This window comes from Giraffa tippelskirchi, chromosome 1 (assembly GCF_054371585.1).
Source record: "Giraffa tippelskirchi isolate mGirTip1 chromosome 1, T2T-mGirTip1v1.2.pri, whole genome shotgun sequence".
Taxonomy (NCBI): Eukaryota; Metazoa; Chordata; class Mammalia; order Artiodactyla; family Giraffidae; genus Giraffa; species Giraffa tippelskirchi.
The window spans coordinates 44,910,918-44,937,012 of record NC_137275.1 but is presented as its reverse complement, the minus strand read 5'-3'; the positions used below and the strand labels follow the sequence as shown (position 1 = coordinate 44,937,012).

General features: G+C 39.7%; 1 long non-coding RNA gene across 1 annotated transcript; it reads right to left on the bottom strand.

Moving 5' to 3' along the window:
- Nucleotides 1-583: 583 nt before the first annotated feature.
- On the bottom strand, nt 584-3,182 carry LOC145515718 (uncharacterized). The gene is made up of 2 exons (XR_014060986.1): nt 2,974-3,182; nt 584-838 (listed from the first exon to the last, which is right to left on the bottom strand). It is a non-coding gene; the product is annotated as an uncharacterized LOC145515718 (long non-coding RNA).
- Between the last annotated feature and the right edge of the window lie 22,913 nt (nt 3,183-26,095).

Sequence of the window (26,095 nt, the reverse complement as noted above, 5' to 3'; positions counted from 1 at the left end):
GATGAAATTCTAGGGCAGGGTGGATGGGGGTAGATGTCTGGGGAAGAGATTCAACTGATAATACTGCAGGAAAGTATCTGGGCAGAGAAGATGCTTTGAGTAAAATCAGCTCAGATAGGAAGAATCTGGTCAGTACCACAGGCCTAGGCAAGTAAGATTCAAGGTTTCGGAGGATGAGAGAACTAATATTAGTAACAGTCATGAGAAACAGCCAGAACTAAGTCTCCTGTCTCTAAGTCTGACGCACTTTTAATTGGTTGTGCTTCACAATTGCATCTTCACTATGCATTATGTATCTATGCAGGGGTGTTCCCTTGGGGTGCTTTGGGCAACATTTATACATAATCCAGTTTCAGTTCAGTTGCTCAGTTGTGTCTGACTCTTTGCAACCCCATGAACCGTAGCACGCCAGGGCTCCCTGTCCATCAACAACTCCCAGAGTCCACCCAAACCCATGTCCATTGAGTCGGTGATGCCATCCAACCATCTCATCCTCTGTCGTCCCCTTCTCCTCCTGCCCTCAATCTTTCCCAGCATCAGGGTCTTTTCAAGTGAGTTAGTTCTTCACATCAGGTGGCCAAAGTTTGTGCCTAAACAACAAAGACATTTATTATCTCAATCAGACATGTATTATCTACAAAAAAGACCAGAAATCAAATGTCTTCAGGGACTAAACAATATCATTGACCACCCAGGTTCTTCTCTCCTTTCTAGTCTGTCATTCTCCATGGGTTGGCTTGTCCTTAGCTAATTCTCTTCATGATTTCAGAATGGCTGCCACAGCTCCCAACATCATGGCATAGAAGAAACAGCAGAAGGAATCAGTTCCTATATATCTCTAACAAATGGAGAAAAATCATTTTAATTGTCCTCCCTGGGCCCCAGAGATGGAGTTCAGCTTTCTTGAGCCTGCGCTTCTGCAAACCCCCAAACAGAACTGTGATCTGTCAGCAAGGAAGAAATAGAGAACTATTGAATAGGCATCCAAGGGAATCTACTATATGTGGATGATTCCCTTTCATTTAAACTTTACAATAATCCTGTGAAGGAAATATATTAACTTCATTTTACAGACAAGGAATTTAGGCAAAGTTAAATGCCTTGCCCACAGTCATTCAATGGGCAAGTGGTAGGGCGAGGTTTCAAATAAGTGGTCTGAGTGAAGACCCCATGTTCCATCAGGGTCATTCTACACTGTTCTGATTGCCCCATACTCACACCCCACATTAACTGTACTGAAAACTGGGCTACTGCTGGCACCCTGCCCCACTAGGTTCTAGAAATGGATCATAATTTCCAGGTCTAATCTGAAGAACTCATAAATTTTTATGAGTGCATGTGTGGGTCAGGGTGTATGTGTAAACACAAATGTCAATAGGAAACTTTTCTCTTTCTTCCCTCTTTCCTGCATCTCTTCTGACTTATTCTTTCATTCTCTTTAAATATCTAAGGAAAAAAACACACTTTCTGAGAATAGCTCTCTTTCTTTTTAAACATCATCCAAAAACCTGTGGAAATAGCTCCTGGACCACCCAAGACACTGATACCTTATCTCCAGGTTACAAATAATTTGGTCATAATGTGTTAAAAGGAGTCTCATTAAGCAAAAAGAAAACCCAGTAAACATATATCCTGTAACATACTGTCATACTGCCCTGATATTTATTTTCAACAGATCCTCAATCTCTACCTTTATTAAAGAAAGAAGGAAGAATTCACCAAAAGCCAATTCACTGAGTTACTTGTTTTTTTTTTTTAAGTACTTGCAGAGCATACAGTCCCATTCCTGAATACAAGTGCATCTTTGGGAAAACTACTTAGCCTCTGAACATCATCTTTCCCCTGTGAATGTAGGACAACAATGCCTGACCCTCTGAGCAACAGTCATGTTCAGTGATAATGGAGATGCTGTGTGTTGATCACAAAGCAGAGTCTGGTCCAGGTAGAAACAGCTCACTTTAGTTCTCTCCACGTTCCTATTTGCTGATGAGTTACCCATCAGACATTTCCTTCTCTTGATGTTTACCCCACCTCTTCCCCCTTACAGCACAGTTTGAAGATACCTGCTTCAGTGCTGCCTACGTATGAGTTCCTTCTGTATGAAATCCTTCCCCCGCCCACTCCCGGGTCTCCTCTTGAATAACTTACTCATCCTCTGTGTCTCTTCAACATCACTTCCCTAAGAAAACCTCCTCTGATTGCCTCCTAAACCAAGTCAAGTCCTCCTGTTGAAAACTATCTTGATTCCACGTGTTTCTCCTCCACAGCCCTCAATGCTTTTGTGATCAAAGTACTGACATGATTAAGTGTGTAATGTCTCTACCTTCAGACTGAAAGCCATTCAAGGGGAGTGACTCCACCTGTCTTGTTTGCAGCTGTATCAGAAGCATATAGAACCCACTCATAAAAATATCAGTTTGCTGAACTAATGAGTTCCAAGAAGTGCCTGGTCCTCCCCACCTCCCATTCCCTAAGCTTCATCTGACAATACATGAGAGCTCCTGTAAACTGCCTTGGACCAGGCAAGAGGGCCCCATGCTTTAAAGTGTCCTGCTCTGGCCAACACTGGGCAGCATCCTTGCCCACTAGGTGAGGAATCAGAGGGCTAAGCAAATGTGCCCCTGGAGTCTAAGTTCCAGAAAATGGACCACACCGAGTATGTGTGCTCCCTGGACCTAACACCTGACCATGGGCCACTGTTTGTAGGCACGTGGGTAGAGCTGGGACAGTGAGGCCAGGGCATGTGGGACAGGATGGTAGTGGGAGGAAGGGAGAGAGGAGAAGCCTGCAGGGTGTGGCCAGGGATCTATCTTCCAGTGCTGCCACGTTCAAGCTCAGATCTCAGAGGAGTCCAGGAATTCTAAATTAAAATCCAGCCTCTCAGGTCTTTCTAGTGGTATATTTGTCAAAGTCAGAGGAGTTAACATTTTGTTTAAAATACTTTCTAGATGTTTAGACATAAGGTATACAAACCTCCATTTGTATCTGGCTGTGGGCTTGCAAATACTGGGGGCAGGGCTGTCCAGCAGAGGATGGAAACTTCCTGGGGGCCCCTCTTCTGTCCCCACTGTTGATTCGAATGTTCCTCCCTAGGCCCCATGCCTCCTGAGATGGTGGCCCACCATGGCCCCAAGAGCTCCCTTTATTGACAGTTACCTTGGAGATGAAGAGGCCCCTTTCTCAGATCTGTTAGAGCCGGTTGCCATGGCCACCATCTGTCCTTCCTGAACTAGGTCATCAGGAGCTAAAATCCTCATCATGGTGTTAGGACGATGAGACAGAATGGTGGGAGGAGGTAGGGGGAGTACTTTAGGGAACAGTTGGAGGCAGGAACCACTGCTCCGCACTCTCAGCTTCCAAAAGAGCTCCAAGTGGAGGATAGGGCTTAAGAGAGCCCTCTTGACTCGCCTGGACATGGCCAAAAAAGGCAAGACTTTATAAATCAAGCACCAATCAGAGAGGGAAAATTCTGTGAGACCATCTTCAATACTAAAAGGAGTCAGTCACAGCACACTGCAAAATGGAATTTCTGTGAAATTCATTGAATGTTAAATCCACTGAGAAAATTCTGTGCATGCAGTTAGTCAGACACTGGATTAGCAACACTGATACCCAGGATGACTCGCCTCTTAGCATTCTCAAAGCTTACAAATTATTTTCTCCTAAACACAGACTGGTCCCAATGTGTTTAGAATGCAGGGAAGCCAGATCAACTAATTTTGTGTTATGTGGTCACTTCTGCTTTGCATTTTGGTACTGGAGGAGCTAAGAACTCTACATTCTTCGGCGCTTCACTTCTAGAAGTTACTAGAACTAGCGTGTAGCAGCTTACCACCCACTTAGGAGTTAATTGGCTAGTTAGTAGATTATCCTTAATGCTGAAACAACAGCCAGGTCAGCTAACAACCTTCTGTTTTTGCAGGTAGAAAGCTCTCTTCTATTTCTCTGCCTTTGTCAAGATTTGTGCACATGCAGGGGGGTAGGGTAGGAGAGGGAACCTCTACAGGCATATCAGAGCAGGGCTTGGCACAAAATGCCTCTCTTGGGGAATGAATGACTTTTGAAGGCTTCTTCCTGCTGATGAAAGTTTTAAGGGTTTAGAGGTTTGTTTTTTACCAGTATCATAAGTTGTGTTATCAATTTTTCTTTATTTTTCTAGGCCTTAGCTATTAAACACTGAAATTCATCCAAGTGTCCAAATTGTAATTTATCATTTTTCCCCCAAGGATCCAAGGACTTTATGTTCCTTTCCAGACAAATGACTTTTAATTCTTTTGCTGTTAAAAGATTTTCATAGCTCCAGTTAATGTTAGCATTCTGAAGTGCTTGAGAGGAAATATATTGATGTCTGCAACTCTTTGAAATGCAGCAAAAAATAAGATGGATTGATGGATGGATAGGGCATTGGCTAGATGGATGGAAATGTGATAAACCCAGTATGCTGTTGCTATTTAGTCACTAAGTTGTATCCGATTCTTTGTGACCCCACGGACTGTAGCCCACCAGGCCTCTCTGTCCATGAGATTTCCAAAACAAGAATACTGGAGTGGGTTGCCATTTCCTTTTCCAGGGGACGTTCCCGACCCAGGGATGGAACCCATGTCTCCTGCTTGACAGACAAATTCTTTACCACTGAACCATCTGCAAACCAAATCCAGTATAGTAAAATGTTAATTGTAGGATCTAAGTGGTGAATATTTGGGGGACTGCTGTAAAATTCTTTCATGTTTTCTATATATTTTTAAACTTTCATAACAAAATGTTAAGTAATATAAAAATGACTTTCACAAACTCCCTGATTATAAGTAATCAAAACATTCCCTCAGTCAAAGCATCTGAACTGTTATCAACTTCATGCTCCATTTGCAAATAACAAGGAAAAAAAAAATGTGCACATTTGTGTCCAGTTTAAGAGAATAAAAAAGTAACATTTTGATTATTTTTTAAAATAAAGAGAATTTAGAACACTTTTATAAAGTCAGAGTGTATGGTGATTGCATATGCTCAGTTGATGTCCTTCAGTTCAGTCGCTCAGTCATGTCTGACTCTTTGTGACCCCATGGACCGCAGCACGCCAGGCTTCTCTGTCCATCGCCAACTCCCGGAGTTTACCCAAACTCATGTCCATTGAGTCGGTGATGCCATCCAACCATCTCATCCTCTGTCGTCCCCTTCTCTTCCTGCCCTCAATCTTTCCCAGCATCAGGGTCTTTTCAAATGAGTCAGCTCTTCGCATCAGGTCGCCAAAGTATTGGAGTTTCAGCTTCAACATCATTCCTTCCAGTGAACACCCAGGACTGATCTCCTTTAGGATGGATTGGTTGGATCTCCTTGCAGTCCAAAGGACTCTCACAAGTCTTCCCCAACACCACAGTTCAAAAGCATCAATTCTTCAGCACTCAGCTTTCTTTATAATCCAACTCTCACATCCATACGTGGCTACTGGAAAAACCATAGCCTTGACCACACGGACATTTGTTGGCAAAGTAATGTCTCTGCTTTTTAATATGCCATCTAGGTTGGTCATAACTTTCCTTCCAAGGAGTAAGCGTCTTTTAATTTCATGGCTGCAATCACCATCTGCAGTGATTTTGGAGCCCCCCAAAATAAAGCCTGCCACTGTTGCCACTGTTTCCCCATCTATTTGCGATGAAGTGATGGGACCGGATGCCATGATCTTAGTTTTCTGAATGTTGAGCTTTAAGCCAACTTTTTCACTTTCCTCTTTCACTTTCATCACGAGGCTCTTTAGTTCTTCTTCACTTGATGTCCTTAAACTTCTAGTATCATATAATACCTTGAAAACAAGATTTACTGTGGCAGCTAGGTGTCATATTCTATGCCAGTTGCCTTGTATTAGATAACTTAAATAAATTTCCAAGTTGATCATTTCAATAATACAAATCCAGAGAAACGATAACCTATATTACTTCCTTGATTTCCTCTTCTAATACCTAGACTGCTTTTAATTTTTTGATCTGTTAAAGCTTACATATCAACTAAGATTTTTAATCTTTTATAATTTTCTTTATTCAAATTTGAACATTACATGTCCACAAAATAAATGAAAAAAATTTTATAGACAATCTAACCATCATGTATTTTTTAATCTCATTAGAATATTTTATCACCTCTTTCAACCTTAACTGTTCATAAAAATCTCAGTTCAATTGAGACATGTAAAAGGAAATTATTCTCAATTTTCTACTTGCTTTCCAAAAAAACATAGTCACAGAAAAACTAAAGATATCATGCTCCCCAAAGTGAATTTCTATTTTGTTGACTGTACAATTACTCATTAATTTTCCCCCTTAAGATGGTCTTACGCTAATTGAGCTGCCTATTTAAAAATTGAAGAAAAAAACAGGCTCTTAGAACATATAAAAGAATACATTTCCTTTGGCTCAAGATTATCAAAATACAATTGCTATATTTCTAAAATAGCAAAGGCCATATCTTCCTTCATTTTTTAAAAGTTACTTTTACTTATGGAAAGATGTTAGATTCAAATCTGACAATTTTGTCTAGAAGAGAGAAAATTACACCTAGTTAAACACCTAATTCAATTAATTTAGCCAAGAAGCACCAGTCAACTAAAATAATACTATTCTGTTCACAGCAGCTGTATCTTTCATTAAGGGAGTAGCTTCATAATATTGAGGAGTTTGAGAATGGTTGCATATGAGGATAGAAGCAAATCTAACACATATGTACATACACGATCACATGTGTGTTCCAGGGCTGCCTCATGCATCCTGCAAAGGGAGATGTATGGTGCATGCAAGTTATGACACTAATAACATTTATATATGGTATAGCTATAACCACTGATTACATTAAAAATTAATAAAAATGATATAGCAAGAAAAAATTTGCTATATTTACTCATTCCATTTTTATAGCATGAAAGTAGGTCAAGCAACTGTTTCTTTTGTAATAATTCTTATCAATGATTTAAAAACTATATGAGAGCCATGAAAATGCTCTCATTTACAGTCATCATTCACTTGGCTCTAACATATGCTCTGCATGAAGTTCAGTTTCTCTGTATTTAACATTCACTTTTCAATGTAGATCTGTTGCTTTTTTACATTACCTTATGACTTCCAAGGAAATTTTCCCTGAAAAGAACAGGTGAAATTAAAAGCACAAGGTGAACTAACACGAGGACCACCAGAAACACGTCTGCTCTTATGTAGATGATTAGAACCATGTCTTCAAGTGGAAGGAATACTTGGAGAGAGAAGAATCTGTGAAAATGTCTCTTTCCAGTTGTTCGAGCTATGTAGAGAGAGATACAATTGACTTTGGACATTGATCGTGTATCTTGCAAACATTCTAAACTGACTTATTAGTCCTAGAAGCCTTTTTGTAGAATCTTTGGAATTTTCTATGTGGATAGTCTTGTCATCTGTGAATGAAGCCAGTTTTATTTCTTTCCTTTCAGTCTGTATGCCTTTAAGACTAGAAAGTAAAAAATAAAATCTACCCCTGTATCAGTCATTCTTCAAGATTTAATTTTTCTCCCCATGTGCATGCTGTTATTTTCTCTTCAGCATTCCCAGATAGCTTTATACATTCTGTCTAAAGCTGCAATCAGGGAGATAGTGTAAAGCATGCTTAATCCATCACAGTCACTCAAAGTTAATTTTGTCTATAAGGTATTTTTGTTTTTCTCATGGACTTTGGAATCTAACCTCTGATTTAAGATTCACTCCCACTCTTTTGTTTTCTCTCTTATCATATCAACTTTTTCAACGTGTCATCAGATTTCTCTAGCTGTCATTTCTTATGTGAAAACACTGAAAGTTGTAAAGGGACTCACAAATAGTAGGAACATTGTGTCCCATAAGAGCGTGGGGTTTGGTGTCAGTAGAAGCTGGGCCAAGTCCAGTTCTGCCACTTATCAGCTAGGAGGTCTTGAGCAAGCTGTTCAGTCTCTCTGAACTGAAGTTTCCTCATCCACTAAATAAGGATCATTATAAAACATTGTAAGACTGTTGTGATGATTAAATCAGACATTACATGTGTAGGGCTTGCCTGTGCGAGGCATGTAAGAAATGATCGCTATTTTTATTGTCAGTAACAGTTTGCTTTGTTCAGGTTTCTTTAATCAGTTCTGGCCAAAAGACATTCTCCTTTGCTTTCTGGTCTTTTTTCAGAGCTCATAGTAACAGTAATCATCAGACCTCAATCGAGATCATTGCAAAATCAATTAGAAGCATCTTAAAAATGAAGATTCATAAGGGATCTGTTTGCTTGTGTATCTTTTGAGGATGTGGTTATGGCAGATGGCAGTGACCCAACAACCAGCAAAAAAACAACAATGTTTTTCTTTCCCAGAAAAACATTTACCAGAGGTTTGACCACCCCAAATGGAAGAATCAAAATAGTTGTGGAAGCACAAAGGAGGTCAGAGAGAGTACAGTGACATCTTGTACCTTTAGCAGAAATTGTTCAGCCCAGTAGCCTGTTTTCATCCTGTAGCTTGGACTCGTTTTTTTTTTTGTTCCCTGAAATATTCCGATACTGGTTCTTTTCTATTCATCAATCATCATTGTAAGTTTAAAAGCTTGTCACTGCCTGAAATTTCTTTGTTAAAACTGAAGAAGCATTTTCCATAATTCAGCTTCTTTGGGGCCTCTAATTATCTTTTTCCATTTGCTAATTAATGGTCACACTGTTCTTTTTCTTTTCTTCTCTTTTTGATTTTCTGTTGCCTTTCTCATACCTGGCAGGTGATAACAGCATTGGCTTCTTCAATTTCTTCTTCTTGATAACTCTCTTGTTTATGAGCTTATAATGCTTGCCTGGGACTTTTTAATTGCACTCTATTTGAACACAAATGGCTTCTGAACTTTTTATTCTTCACATTGCTGCAATGATAATAAGTAACAGAGTCAAATTTAACTAAAGAAGAATATTACAAGTTCTCTTGAGCAGAACACAGAATAATACAGCATTTCATTAGTTTTCAACACCCACACTAGAAATCTCACTTGCTGATAATTCTTTTTTATTCCATTGCTATTACTCCTGCATTCAAAATGTCTGCCATTATTTCAAAAGTGCCAAAATAAAGCAATGATTCCTTCCACAGGGAAATGTAGGCTGAAAATGAGATGACTGCTAATAAAGGAAAAATACCAGTTATGTTGAATGCTGAAAGTGAAGTGAAAGTGTTCATTGCTCAGTTGTGTCCAACTCTTTGCAACGCTATGGACTGTAGCCTGCCAGCGTTCTCTGTCCATGGGATTTCCCAGTCAAGAATACTGGAGTGGGTAGCCATTCCCTTCTCCAAGGGATCTTCCCAACCGAGGAATGGAACCCAGGTCTCCTGCATTGCAGGCAGATTCTTTACTGTCTGAACCACCAGGGAAACTCTGTATACCTAGCAGTGTACAAAGATGTACACTGTACAAAAATTTCATGAAAATGAAATACATCAAGACCTCCTCCCATCCCTTTACTAGTTCCTGCTTCCTTTCATTTGAGAAAACCAATTTTTATCCCAAATATGCTTTCTTGAAAAACAGTACCTTAGAAGCTTTCCCAAATTTGACTTTCTGGCCCCCACCCATCAAATGTGTAGGTGTAAAGAATCCTGAGAGTCCCCAGAGTGGACCACCAGAGCCCTACTATGCAAATGTGCAAACACCACTGAGGTTTGTGAGCAGAACTGGTTTGTGCAGGAAGATATCATGAAGCTCTTCTGTTTTGGCTGATCTGTCAGGAAAGCTGCCATGAAACTGGTGTATATGATTAATTCAATTTTTTCAAAAAGGATATTATAGGGATGGGAGGGGGAGGAGTGCACATCTGAAGAGACCTACGTTAGCCAAACATTCTGAACTGTGATCTAGGTTTATAGCTGCCTTTTGTAATTTTCAAGTTTGTTAAGCTTTTGTAGTCAGCTAAGGAAAAATATATCTTAAAATGATAAAAATAGCATTAAAAATAAATTTCTAATAAAGATAATGAAAATAAATGTCTTTGTAACTCGTTATCAAAAGCTAAACTAAGACCTTTCATTTTCCTAACCTGTTGGAGGATTGGTCTTAAACCAACCCTCCAATTGAAAACAACAATAAAACTGATAAAGGAATACAAGCCACTGAGTTTCTTTGCCTATAAGAATGCAGGATTATGATCCCAGAGTAAAGGGAAGCAAAGGACATGAGCCCCACCACAAGCCCAGCACTTCCTGGACTGAGGGGCAAGAGGCAGAAGGCTCACGGACACTGGTTATCTCAGAGAGCTGAGGACATGGATTACTATGCAGATACTGACTGGGTTGGCACTGATGGGGCCCACCTGTCTGCCAAGCACTCCCTATCAATTGTCATGACCTTCTCGAAGCAACCTTCAAGGAAAGGTAAAAAAACTTGGCCTCTTGCTTGGAAAATCCCATGGACGGAGGAGCCTGGTAGGCTGCAGTCCATGGGGTCGCTAGGAGTCGGACACAACTGAGCGACTTCACTTTCACTTTTCACTTTCATGCATTGGAGAAGGAAATGGTAACCCACTCCAGTGTTCTTGCCTGGAGAATCCCAGGGACGGCGGAGCCTGGTGGGTTGCTGTCTATGGGGTCACACAGAGTTGGACATGACTGAAGCGACTTAGCAGCAGCAACACCCTAACAAGCAGCACTGGCTCCAAAGACCCCTGCCTGCCAGGTGAAGTTAGCAGAGTATTTATTGAAGTTTAACTTCCAGCTTCACCCCATACTCCTCACTTTCCCAACAGAGGTGTTAAGCACCAGCAAATATCTTTCACACTCAAACTCCAGCTCGCCTTTGTTACAGAAATTCCAACCTGCCTTACTGATGACTTCTAACATTTAAGGAGAAAATAATAACAATCTTATACACACATGGAAAATAGAGGAGATGAGAACACTACTGATCTATAATCTGTAGAACCTGATACCAAGATCTGACAAAAGCATTATAAGAAAACCAAAGATCAGTATCTCTCATAAACATGCATGTAAAAATCAAATTTAATTGACTACATTAAAAGCAAAGCTAAATCACATGACCATCTCAATAGATGCAGAAAAGGCTTTTAACAAATTTCAGTGTGACTTCATGATTTAAAACTCTTAACAAAATGAAATAGAAAAGAATATCTCATTTTGATAAAGAACATGTATGAAAAATCTACACGTAACATGGTATTTAACGGTGAAAGAATTAAATCTTTCCTCCTAAGATCAGGAATTAAGCAAGGACACCTAATCCTATTCCTCTGCTCACACTATACTGGAAATTCTAGTCAGCTCGATAAGGCAACAGAACAAAATAAAAGGCAAAAAGTCTGGAAAGAAAGAGGTGTAACTGTTTTTATTCACAGACAACAGGACTGAGTTTGTACAAAATTCTTATAAATATATAGAAAACATTAAAACAACTCAGTGACTTTAGTAATGTTGTAGGGTACAATGTCAATACAACAAAATCAAATGTATTTATTTACACCAGCAACAAGAACCTAGAAAATACATTTTAAAACAATACTATGTACAATAACAAATAATATTAAACTACCTAAGGATAAATGTAATAAATAACACATATTATCCCTATGTTGAAAACTGAGACATTAGAGACTGAAATAACTGGAGAGTAATCCTATGTTCGGGCTTCCCTGGTGGCTCAGTGGTAAAGAATCCACCTGCAATGCAGAAGACTTAGGTTTGATATCTGGGTTGGGAAGATGCCCTGGAGAAGGAGATGGCAATCCACTCCAGTATTCTTGCCTGGGAAATCCCAGGGACAGTGGAGCATGGCGAGCTACAGTCCGTGGGGTTGCAAAAGAGTCAGACACGACTGAGTGACTAAACAACAACAATCTTATATTCATAAATTGGAAGAATTAATTTTATTAAGATCTCATTTCTCCCCAAATTGATCTATAGATTGAAAGCAATGACAATCAGAATCCTAACAGAATTTTTGTAGTAATTAATAAGTTGACTCTAAAAATTTATATAGAAATGCTAGGACATGATAAATAAACATGGGTGGATAAATAAAATGTGGCATATCCATATAATGAAGTATTACTTGGCCATAAAATGGAAAGAAATTCTGATAGATGCTGCAATTTGAACAAACCTTGAAAATATTATGCTAAGTGAAAGAAGCCAGACTCAGAAGGCCACATATTATAAGATTCAATTTCTGCAAAATGCCCAGAATAGACAAATCTGTATAAACAGATGAGTGATTTCCAGGAAGTGGAGAGAATGGAAAATGGAGAATCACTGCTAATAGGTAAGGGGCTTCTTTGCACGGTGATGAAGATGTTCTGGAATCAGATAGTGGTGATGGCTACACAGCATAGTGAATTACTAAAACCCACTGAATTTTACACTTTAAATGAACTTTACCTTACATAAATCATATCTGGTTTTTCCTATGTAGAAACATAATATTGGCACAAATTCTCAGAACACCTCAATCATCATCTCTAGTTCCTATTGTTGCTGTTGTTGTTGTTCAGTTGGTCAGTCGTGTCTGACTCTTTGCGACCTCATGGACTGCAGAATGCCAAGCTTCCCTGTCCTTCACTATCTCCCGGAGTTCGCTCAAACTCTTATTCATTGTGTCAATGATGCCATCCAGCTATCTCATCCTCTGTCGGCCCCTTCTCCTCCTGCCCTCAGTCTTTCCCGGCATCAGGGTCTTTTCCAATGAGTTGGCTCTTCACATCAGGTGGCCAAAGTATTGGAGATTCAGCTTCAGCATCAGTCCTTCCAATGAATATTGAGGGTTGATTTCCTTTAGGATTGAGTGGCTTAATCTCCTTGCTGTCCAAGGGACTCTCAAGAGTCTTCTCCAACACCACAATTTGAAAGCATCAGTTCTTTGTCACTCAGCCTTCTTTAGGGTCCAACTCTCACATCTGTACATGACTATTAGAAAAACCACAGCTTTGACTATACAGACCTTCATTGGCAAAGTGATGTCTTTGGTTTTTAATACACTGTCTAGGTTTGTCATAACTTTCCTTCCACGGAGCAAGCATCTTTTAATTTCATGGCTGCAGTCACCATCTGCAGTGATTTTGGAGCCCAAGAAAATAAAATCTGTCACTCTTTCCACTTTTTCCCCATCTATTTGCCATGAAGTAATGAGACTGAATGCCATGATCTTAGTTTTTTGAATGTTGAGTTTTAAGCCAGCTTTTTCACTCTCCTTTTTCCCCTCATCAATAGGCTCTTTAGTTCCTCTTCACTTTCTGCCATTAGAGTGATATCATCTGCATATCTGAAGTTATTGATATTTCTCCCAGCAATCTTGATTTCAGCTTGGGAATCATCCAGTCTGTCCTTTTACATGATGTACTCTGCATATAAGTTAAATAAGCAGGATGACAATATACAGCCTTGATGTACTCCCTTCCCAGTTTTGAACCAGTCAGTTCTTCCATGTCCAGTTCTAACTGTTGCTTCTTGACCTGCATACAGGTTTCTCAGGAGGCAGGTAAGGTGGTCTGGTATTCCCATCACTTTAAGAATTTTCCTCAGCTTGTTGTGATCCACACAGTCAAAGGCTTTAGCGTAGTCAATAAAGCAGAAGTAGATTTTTTCTGGAACTCCCTTGCTTTCTCTACAATCCAACGGATAGTTCCTATTAACTCCTATTAACTCTTTCTGAAAAGTCGTTGCTGACATGACCTAATTTTTGAAAATATTGTACAGAAAATATTGTCATAGTATGCACAGAAATTATGATTCTTCCTGGTGTCTGTTCCAGAGAGACTATTTTTTATTTCCACCCACACACAAGGGAGAATGAGACACAGGGCTACTTATATAAATATTGCCATAGAGAGTTAGTTTATTTTTGAGTTTTGAAAGTAAAATTGGATTCTAGTCTGCTAAATGCTGAGTGCTTACAGTGTTTCTCTGCTCTAACACTTGTGTTTTTACTTTGGTGATATTGGCATTTGTTTGCAGAATTCAATCACCAATTCAGTTACCAGACAGATTATAGAGGATGTTCTGTTCCAAGGCAGACCATTAAAATTGCAAAATATGCTTGTTTTCCACATCTTCCCATCATTTTAGCCTAGGAAAAACCTTCATATGAAAAGTGAATTTTTATTTTACAGTTTCTATGGAGATTATTCAAATAATAGGAAACCTAAGGTCAACTGTGCTTTAGAAGCAGTACATGAATATGTCTTTTAGTAAAATACAGTGTGTTTTCAACAGTAATGTGACCTGAAAGACAAGAAAACACTCTATAAAGAGAAAATTAGAATGATTTGTATAAGATTAGATCTAGTCCTGGATTTGTGGCTGTCTAATTTATGGGAGCCACTTAATGGTTCTGGGCCTCAATTTCTCCATCTGTTTCATGTAGGGGCTAAATCAGTGGCTTCTAGTCTTTTTAAAAGTTGTGTATTAGTCAGGATTCTCCAGACAAACAGAACTGATAGGAAATAGAGATAGAGGAAAAGATAAAAGTAGAGATACATAGAGAGAGATATAGAGAGGTTTATTATAAGGAATTGATTCACGCGATTGTGGAGGCTGAGAAGTCACAAGATCTTCAGTCATCAAACTGGAGATCTGGAGATTCTGGTGGTGTAAGTTCATCTGAAAGTCAGCAGGCTCATACCCCAAGAAGAGACAATGCTTCAGTACAAGTTGGAAAGTAGGAAAAGACTATGTCCCTGTTCAAGGCAGTCAAGCAGGGAAAGTTCTGCCTTATTCATGGAAGGTCAATCCTCTTGTTCTATTCAGGCCTTCAACTGGTTGGATGAGGCCCACCCATATCAGGGAGGGCAATCTGCTTTACTCAGTCTACCAAGTCCAATGGTAATCTCATCCCAAAACACTTTCACAGACATAATCAGAATAATATTTGATCAAACTATGGGGTACCCCCCATGGCTCAATTGAGATGACAGATAAGTTAACCATCACAGCTAGGTAACACTTTATTCAAATAGTATCTTATCCAGAAGTCAAATATATGAAACCATTGAAGGAGATGCTGCTGCACTTGTTGAACATTTATTATAGGATCATCCCTCTATACCTCCTCCTCATCCTTGTGGCTATCCCATGGGTGGATGCGGAATAAAATGCAGGCCAGCCACTTGCCCAAGTGCCAACCTCTAAGGAAGAACCAGAAGCATAACACATCATAGGATAAGAATACAGTTGAAGCAAAGACTGCTGGTTTTATGCAGGTGTGCATCTTCCTGTCTCCTACAGTGACTTTTTTTAGCCAAGTATAAGGCCAGTCTGACTAAAGGCCATCTGCCCTAGGCACCCTTGTGACTGGGTATGGTCAAAGGATAATAATAAAGTGATATGTGTAACACTAGGGCCTGCCCTTAAAGGGAAAGGAGACACCTACTCCCTCCTCTTTCCTCATTCCCACTAGCTGGAGTGCGAACATGGGGGTGAGTTGTCTTGAAACTTGAGGATGAGAACTACACCACACAGTTGGTGGGTCAACAAGCAAGAAGGAGTCTGGGCTCCCAGGAATCTTGCCGAGCAAAGCTGCTATACCAGCAAGATTTTTCTATGTGTGGGAAATAGAGTGCTATTTCATTTATGCCTCTGCTATTTTTTGTGCCAACAAGAAATATGTATCTATCAGAATTTTTCTAAAGAAGATCAGTATGTTATGTTAGAAGGAATATTTGAAGTAGAGAAGTGAGGTCCATAATAAAGGGCATGGTAATGAACATATTTTATATCTATGAGGCAGGCAGTCAATGCTGGCAGGGTCAGTGCTGGCATGCCTGCTTGAAAAGAGAAAAGGTTGATAATGACCATCAGTCTTCTATCCTCCCACTCAGAGAACATGGCTCAGTTTTTCAGTTTCTTCTCTATACAAATTTAAACAAATGTTTTTAAGATATCAATATGAAAAAGAACTAGAGTCCTAAAATATACCCAAATTAACCAGTGAGCCTATCCCACACTATCTTGAGGGGGCGGCTCCACAGGTTTTGTTAGAACGTTTCTTGAAAATCACCAGCAGATACAGTTCCTAAGTTCTCTTCTAGCATCATCAGTCTCTACTGTGTGTGCATGTGCGTGTGGAGTCATTCAGCCATGTCTGACTTTTTGCAACCCCATGGACTGCAGCCCACCAGGTCCCTCTGTCCATGGGATTATCCAGGCAAGAGTAGTGGAATAGGTTGCCATTTCCTTCTCCAGGGGATCTTCCTGACCCAGGAATGCAACCTCATCTCCTCCTTGGCAGGTGGATTCTTTATCACTAGCATCACCTGGGAAGCCCCCATTTACAGATGAATGACTCTCAGACTTGTAAGTACCAACTTGCATTTCAGACTCGCATATCCAACTTATATCCAACTCACACTGACTACTTCACTTTGACGTCTAACAAATCTAAACCAAATATCTCTAAAGTCAACTGGCATCCTGCTGCCATCTCTTCAGCCCTCCATCCCAACAATAAACCACCCAAACCCTGAGACTCTGACCTCTCCCTAAAACTGATCAACTTAGAGAAAGTTAGCACAAACCTTCTCCATTAATTTACAATTACACAATTGTACAATTACAAGTAATTTTACAATGACTTACAAACATCCTATACGCAAAATTTCCAGTGATTGTTCATCAAACAATATTGAGAAAAACTTCAACATTTATCCCAAATAAATAAAGACAAAAAGAGGGGGAGAGGGAAAAGAGAAATAGGAAAAGGAATAGAATGAGAAGAGACAGAGGGGGAGGAGGAAGAGAACAAAAAAGCAAATCAGCCTCTCATATCCCCTATGGAGAAGTAAGGCTAGCCTGTTGTTGACTCCTGCTTCTTCCCGGCTCCTCCAAGTTAACACTTGGCCATCTCTCAGCTCTTGGTGTAATTGGCACTTTTACAGGAAAACCTTCCATGACTTCTCCGCCCAGGTCAAACTCCATTACAGTTTCCCTTGACACCATATACCTCTCTTGCATGTTCTCTAGGATAGACCATATGTTGGATCACAAAATAGTCTCAATAAATCTTAAAAGACATGTCATAGAAAAGTATCTTCTCCAACCACAATGGAATGAAATTAAAAATCAATAATAGAAGGAAACATGGACTATTCACTAACTGGTGGAAATTAAAAAACACACTTTTTTCTCTATCCAGTATTTTATTTTGATTTTTTAAATTTATTGAAGAATATAGTTGCTTTCGGAGAAGGCAATGGCGCCCCACTCCAGTACTCTTGCCTGGAAAATCCCATGGACGGAGGAGCCTGGTAGGCTACAGTCCATGGGGTCGCTAAGAGTCGGACACGACTGAGCGACTTCACTTTCACTTTTCCCTTTCATGCACTGGAGAGGGAAATGGCCACCCACTCCAGTATTCTTGCCTGGAGAATCCCAGGGACGGCGGAGCCTGATGGGCTGCCGTCTATGGGGTCGCACAGAGTCAGACACGACTGAAGCAACTTAGCAGCAGCAGCAGCATAGTTGCTTTAGGATGTTAATTTCTTTTGTACAGCAAAGTGACTCAACTATATATATATATATGTATTCTTTTCATATTCTTTTCCATATGGTTTGTCACAGGATATTGAATATAGTTCTCTATGCTAGAAAATAGGACCTTGTTGCTTATCCATTCTATATATAAAAGTGTGCCTCTTCTAATCTCAGACTCCCAATCCTTCCCCCCATCTCCCTGCCTTGACAACCACAAATCTATTCACTATAACTGTGACTCTTAAACAAAGAAGAGAACACAGGAGACATTAGAAAACACTCTGAGATGAATGAAAACTAAAACACAACACACTAAGACTTACGGGATGCAGCAAAAACAGGAAAATTTGTAGCTGCAAACACTTATACTAAAAAAACAAAAAAGCAAAAAAAAAACCCTCAAATTTCTAACATAACCTTCCATCTGAAAGAATTAGGGAAAAAAAGCAAAATAAACCTAAAGTAACAGAAATAAAAATGATCGCAAGCAAATACTCTAAACAATTGCATGCCAACACATTTGATGAGCTAGATGAAATGGACAAGTTCTTACAAACACACAGGCTACCAAAACTGACTCAAAGTATAAACAGGAAATCTGAATGAAACTGTAACTAGTAGGAAGATTGAATCAATCAACAAAAAATTTTCATCAACAAAAATTCAAGACCAGATAGCTTCACCGGTGAATTTTAAGGCTTTAAAACTGTCAAAACACAGGAGAGGGTTAGATTGAGAGTTTGGGATCAGCAGATGAAAACTATCGTGTACAGAATGAGTAAACAAGGTTCTATTGTATAGCACAGGTAACTATATTCAAAACCCTGTAATAAACCATAACAGAAAAGAATATGAAAAAGAATTTCTAAAAAACTCTCAAAACTCAATAATAAGAAAAGCATCCCAATTAAAATGGACAAAATGTTTGAACAGACGTTTTAACAAAGACGTTATAGATGGCAAATAAATGCATGAAAACATGCTCAACATTCTTAACCATTCAGTTAAATGACAAAAGGATGTCAATAGGGCTTCCCTGGTGGCTCAGTGGTAAAGAATCTGCCTGCCAATGCAGGAGACAGTTTATCTGGGTCGGGAAGATGCCCCCTGGAGAAGCAAATGGCAACCCACTCCAGTATTCTTGCCTGGGAAATCCCGTGGACAGAGGAGCCTGGTGCGTTACAGTCCATAGGGTTGTAAAGAGTTGGACATGACAGTGACTAAACCGCCACCAAGATGCCGATACCCACGTGTGAGAATGGCAATAACTGAACAGCTATTCTGAGTGTTGGTGAGGATGTGGAGGAATATGAACTCTCATGCCCTGCTGGTGAGAGTGTAAAATGGTGCAGGTACTTTGGAAACCTCTTTGACAGTTTCTGAAAATATGAAATGTACACCTAGCATATGACCCAGTCTTCTATCTCTAGGTATTTACCAAAGAGAAATGAAAGAATATGTCCATACAAAGATGTATATGTTATTGTTCACAGCAAATTTATATTTATAATAACCAAAAGCTGAAACAATCCAAATGCCTATTAACCAGTGTCTTTGTCCATTCAGGCCACTAGAACAAAATGCAACAAACTGAGTAGCTTATAAACAACAGAAATCTATTTCTCACAGTTCTGGAGGCTGCAAGTCTCAGATCAGGGTGCCAGCCAGGTCGAGCAAGGGCTCTCTTCTGGGCTGCAGACTTCCTGTTGTACACTCAAGTGCCAGAGAAGCCAATCAAGCTCTCTAGGCCTCTTTTAATATTTTTATTTATTTATTTGGCTACATCGGGTCTTAGTTGCACTTAGGATCTTTAGTTGCTGCATATGGGATCTAGTTCCCTAACCGGGGATCAAACCCGGACTCCCTGCATTGGGAGCATGGAGTCTTAGCCACTGGGCTACTAGGGAAGTCCCATTTCTGGGTCTCTTTTATGCACACTAATTCTATTCATGAGGGCTCTGTCCTCATGATCTAATCATTTCCCCAAGACCCCATCTCCTAATACCATCACCTTAGGCTTTACCATTTCAACATATAAATTTCAGGGGGACACACACATTCAGACCATAGCAATGGGTGAATCAAAAAACAAATTATGCTATATCCATACAATGGAAGAATACTCAACAATGAAAATGAATGAGCTTTTGATACATGCAATGACACAGGTGAATCTCAAGGCAGACAAAAAAGTGCACATACTCTATGAACCCATTTATATAAAATTCTAGAAAATGCACAGTAAAGCAGAATGACAGAAAGAAGACCAGTGGTTGTCTGGAAATGAGGGAGGCAAGTCAGGGAGGGAGGTAGAAATTTAAAAGGAAATTTTTGAGAGTGGTGGATATGTTCATTATCTTGATCAGGGTGATGGTGTCAATACTTCACAATTTATCAAACTGTACACTTTAAAACAAAGGTAGTTTATTATATTTCAGTTATACCTTAATAAAGCTGTTTAAAGAAATAACTTTATTTTCCAAAACAAATTAATGAGAAAAGCACCATTGCTTGACATTTTTGCACATCTGTTTTATGTCATACTTAATAAAAGACAGCTGGATTCTCTTATCTTCTTGGCTATTCAGTATGTTGCATTATGTTGTTTTAGTTTACATATGTAAAGAAAACCCATCTTCATACAAGTGTATGGTTGGAAAAGGGAGATATTTTTTAGATAATTGTGGATATTCTTCCTTGATACCACATCAGAACTTGACAAGTGGTAGTTTCTTAAAGGTTAAGTTCAATATGGATTAAATCAGATTAATGAATTTTCTGTATTCTGTTATATTAAAATCCTTTGGTCCATTTTATAGTTTGAATGGATCTCTTCCCATGCATGTTTGTACAACAGCACACATTGGTCACTTAAATAATATTGGTTCACTGAATTCTGTAGATCTTTCAGATGTTGACACATTTCATTTTATATATAATATCATTTTTATGGAATATCAAAATTATATGTAAGATGAAATGTGTCAATATACAAAAGATCTCTGTGCATGTGTATGTATGTGATCTTATCTCAAAGTCTTCACGTATTGGAAAGCTGTCAAATTCTAATTTTCACTTGAAAACTGAAATTTTATAAATGGCAACAGATACTGTTAGTTGTTTTTTTTGAAATTACCGTCTCATTTCATTTATTTTCTAGAAAATGTCTCCTGAACGTTCAAATCTAAATAACCACAATGTCAATCATTCCTATAAAAAATAGTTTATCCAAAAAAAAGAAAAGATTTATCCAAAAGAAAGTGGCTATTTCAACTTGCAGCTCAAACAAACTCACAAGGCTTTTCCTAAAGACAATCATTATATATTACCAGCTGAGCTACCAGGGACGTCCTTACTTGTCTTTATACAGCAAAAGTGCTTTTTTTTTTTTTTTGCAAAAGTGCTTTTTATGCATACTTCTCATCTCCTAACGCCAAATGTCAAAAAGTTATTTACTCAAGGGCTGAGACAATATAGCTTTTACATCAAGAACATTCTTAAGTGAAACTGGTAATTCTTTTTCCTACAATGTATGATGGTAAATGGTATGTATGTATGATGTGAGAGTTGGACTATAAAGAAAGTTGAGCACTGAAGAAATGATGTTTTTGAACTGTGGTATTGGAGAAGACTCGTGAGAGTCCCTTGGACAGCAAGGAGATCCAATCAGTCCATCCTAAAGGATGGGTGTTCATTGGAAGGACAGATGTTGAAGCTGAAACTCCAATACTTTGGCCACCTGATGCAAAAAGCTGACTCATCTGAAAAGACCCTGATGCTGGGAAAGATTGAGGGCAGGAGGAGAAGGGGATGATAGAGGATGAGATGGTTGGATGGCATCACCAACTCAATGGACATGAGTTTGGGTAAACTCCAGGAGTTGGTGATGGACAGGGAGGCCTGGTGTGCTGTGGTTCATGGGGTTGCAAAAAGTCAGACACGACTGAGCGACTGAACTGACGGACTGATGACGGTGAATTAGGTAATAAATGTAGTGCTAAGAATACAGTTTGGTTCTACTGCATTAATTTTTGCAACATTGTCAGAAATTTTGCCCAGCATTGTTTTGAACTATCAGTCCAAATAATAACATGGTGGGAAAAAAGTCTCTAGAACCCCCTTGGGTCTCCACAGACCACACTTTGAAAAATGTGGATCAAACCCATGTCTCCTGTGTCTCCCGCATTACAGACAGATTCTTTACCACTGAGCTACCAAGGAACCCATCAGTTGGCTATATTCCAACATAAAACAAAAAGTTTAAATGAAAATTTAAAATGTTAAAAATGAAATACCCAGACTAGCTTGAATAAAAGTAGGACTTCTTACAAAGATACACAGCCTTCAGGAAGTTGAAGGTATTGGACCCAAGGCTCACCCAGGAAAGCAGCTCCAGTTTCCTGGCTCCAGTGTCCAGGGTGGGAGGGAGGGTTGTTAAGGTGAACAGGGGCTCTCCCCGGACTGCAGCTGATCACCCACAGCCTCTGTGAGAGCTTGTGTAAAACAAACTTCAAAGTTACTTGGAGGCCTAAGGAGAAAATAAAATTGTTAAAATATATTTTATGTGACTTTTTAAAAAAAACTATAAAGAGTACTCTGCGTTGCCTCTGGGTGAAGGAGTGTGTTTGCTTGCCCAGACGCCCCTCTGTTCATCTCTCTTGCTCTTTCTCAAACAGCTGTTGGCAGATGGATTCGTAAGAGTCTCGCGAGAGCTCTTTCAAGCCGTCTCTCTCCGCCTGCAGTGCTCTCCTCTGGCCTTTCATCTCCATCCTCTTTGTGCTTCTCAGCCATTCTCTTCCTTCACACAGTCTCTCTGCCAGCTAGCGTTTTCAATGACACCTTCTTCCTTAAGTTTAACTTGGTGTATTTAACTAGTTTTTGGCGTCCCTTGATTTAGCTGCAACACTCATTCCATATGATCTTCCAATGCAAATTAGCAGTCTCTGTAAATCTCAGGTGAAGATTCTCCTGAGAGAATGAATTACGAGTTTGAATTGACATATGTACACTATTGATACTCTATATAAAACATAACCAATGAGAACCTGCTATGTATCACAGGGAACTCGAGTCAGCGCTCTGTGGTGACCTAAATGAGAAGGAAATCCAAAAAAGAGGGAATATATGTAAACACGTAGCTGATTCACTTTGCTGTACAGTAGAAACTAACACGACATTGTAAAGCAGCTATACGCCAACAAAAATTAAAAAAAAAAAAAAAGAGATTCTCCCAAGAGGGAGAATCTTCTTGTTCGAAGGTCATCCAGTAGCTAAGTAGGACTGGGTCGGCAGTGATATAATCAGCAGTGACTGAAGAAGGAAGGGGATCACTAGCTAGCTGTATAGGAAGAGGCATAAAAAGCCAGGAGGGAGTTAGGATGTGGCAGCAAACAGATCAATGTTCTCTGCTCGTAAGTCTCCCAGACCCCTTGAAAAAACAGCCCTGAAGGCAAGGGTTTCTAATACTCAATCCAATGCCACATCCACTACAATATTTGCAGTGAATATACTAAAAATGGAACTCCTTCCTCCAGAAATGGACTTACATATTGCTGTCACTTGATTTACAACAGAAGTGCCATCACACTGCAGTGAGAAAGGTTGGCCTTTCCAATAAATAGTACTGGAGCAACTGGATATTCATAACAGGGGAGGGAGGCAGATAAATTTCCACAATTCCTCATTTGCTGTTGATGTTGTTTAGTTGCTCATGAGTGCGTACTCAGTCATGTCCAACTCTTTGAAACCTCATGGACTGTAGCCTGCTGGGCTCCTCTACTCATGGGATTTCCCTGGCATGAATACTGGAGTGGGTTGCCGTGTCCTCCTCCAGGGGATTTTCCCAACCCAGGGATCCAATCCATGTCTCTGTGTCTCTTGCATTGGCAGATGGGTTCTTTACCACTACCCCCACCTTATCACCTGTTTAGTTGCTCAGTTGTGTCCAGCTCTTTGCAACCCCATGGAATGTAGCCCTTCAGGCTCCTCTGTCTATGGGATTTCCCAGGCAAGAATACTGGAGTGGGTTGCCATTTCCTTCTCTAGGGATTCTTTCCAACACAAGGATCTAACCTGTGTCTCCTGCACTGGTAGGGATTGACAGGTGGATCCTTTAGCATTAAACCACCAGGGGAGCCCCCACTTCCTCATCATACTTAAAAGCTAATCTGAAACATATCACAGATATAAATGTGAAAGGTACAATGCAAAGTTTCTAGAAGACACATAGGAAAATATTTCCTAGACTTAATGCTAGGCAAAGATTCCTTCAATGATACACAAAAAAGCACCAACCATAAAAGTTTTAAAAAGTTGTTTGAGAATTTGAGTCTCAATAAAATAAAGAACTTCTGTTTTTCACTATCAAGATAGAAAACAGCCAAGCCATAGAATGGGAGAAAATATTTGTAATGCATAATACAATGAAGGACCCATATCAAGAATATATTAAGAACTCCTCTAAATCAGCAAGAAAAAGACAGTTAACCCAAAATAAAAAATAGGCAAAAGAAAGGCATGTCTCAAAACAATGTATCCAATTGGCCTATAAGCTTATGAAAAGTTGGTCCATGTCAGAACTTCCCTGGTGGTGCAGTGGGTAAGAATTCGCCTGCCAACGCAGGAGACACAGGTTCAGTCCCTGGTCTGGGAAGATTCCACGTGCCTCAGGGCTACTAGGGCTTCCCTCATAGCTCAGTTGGTAAAGAATCCGCCTGCAATGTGGGAGACCTGGGTTCGATTCCTGGGTTGGGAAGATCCCCTGGAGAAGGGAAAGGCTACCCACTCCAGTATTCTGGCCTGGAGAATTCCGTGGACTGTATAGTCCATGGGGTCACAAAGAGTTGGACACAACTGAGCAACCTTCACTTTCACTTTCAGGGTTACTAAGCCCCTGCACCACAACTGTGAACCCGAAAGCTCTAGAGCGCATGCGCTGCACCAAGAACGCCACCACAATGAGAAGCCCGAGCCCCGTGACAAAGAGTAGCCTCCTCCCCACCCCCACAAATAGAGAAGGCCCATCAAAGCAACGAAGACCCAAAAATAAATCAATAAGATAAAATAAATAAGTTGGTCAATGTTATTACTCACCAGGGAAACGCAAACTAAAACCACATGATCAGAAAGAGAAAGATATGTATCATTTGTATGTAGAAACTAAAAAAATGATGCAAATAAATTTATTTACCAAACAGAAACAGACTCACGGATTTAGAAAACAAATTTATGGTTATCAAAGAGGAAGGCAGGGACGATAAATTAGGAATTTGGAATTAGCAGATACAAGTTACTATACATAAAATAGATAAACAACAAGGTCCTACTATATAGCACAGGGAACTATATTCATTATCTTGTAATAAACTATAATGGAAAAGAAAAAATAAAAACCACAATGAGTTACCACTACATACCCCTGGAATGGCTAAAATTAAAGACTGAGATACCAACACTGGTAAGGATATTGAGCAGTTGGAAATCTTTTGTGTTAGTGATGAAATTTCAGCCTAATTTATCCTCCCTGCCTCCCCCTTTGATAACCATAAATTTGTTTTCTAAATCTCAGGAAACTGTTTGGTAATGACCACTGAAGTTAAACATATACCTACCCTTGTTTGTTGTCATTCAGTTGCTAAGCTGTGTCCCACTCTTTGCAATCTCAAGGACAGAGCTCACCAGGCTCCTCTATCCTCCACTATCTCCTGGAGTTTGTTCGAATTCATGTCCATTGAGTTGGTAATGCCATCTAACCATCTCCCCCTCTGCCCTAGAAGCCAACAATTCCCCGCTTGGGTATACAACTAAGAGAAAAGAGTACTTGTGCCAACTAAAATATAAATGCCAGTATGTTCTTAGCAGCTTTATTTATAATGACCCAATATTGAACACAACCCACATGTCCGTTCAACTGGAGAATAGATCCATTCTGATGCAGTCACATAAAGAACACGATTGTTGTTTAGTCACTAAATCACGTTTGACTCTTTGCAACCCCAAGGACTGTAGCCCGCCAGGCTCCTCTGTCTATGGGAGTTCTCCAGGCGAGAATACTGGAGTGGGTTGCCGTTTCCTTCTCCAGGGGATCTTCCTGACCTAAGGATTGAACCTGCATCTCCTGCTTTGGTAGATAGATTCTTCACCACTGAGCCACCAGGGAAGCTCCATCCCTACTCACACCCTATTGTTTGGATTGTATCGAAAACAAAACTTATTAAATCATCCATTGCGAAAAAAATAATATAAAATTCAACAAAGTCGGTAAAGATGAATGTATCCAAAATTATCAAACAAGAATTGATATTCTGAAGATAGTTGAGGATAATAAATCTATGAAATGCTGTTCCCAACAGTCCTTAATTCTTAGCTTCCCCCAACCTCAGTTTTAAAAAGAAAAACATACTGATACAAGAAACAATGTAAATAAGTTTCACAGTCATGCAGAACAGAAGAAACCAGACACAAAAGAGAAATAGAGTTCAATTCCATTGATATGAGGTCCATGAAGAGGCAAAGCTATGAATTGTGGTAAAAATCATATTAGTGATAAACTCCAATAGAGGGCCAGGTATGCACAGGCAAGAGCATGAGGGAGCTTTCAGGAGGGAGCTCTCTAGA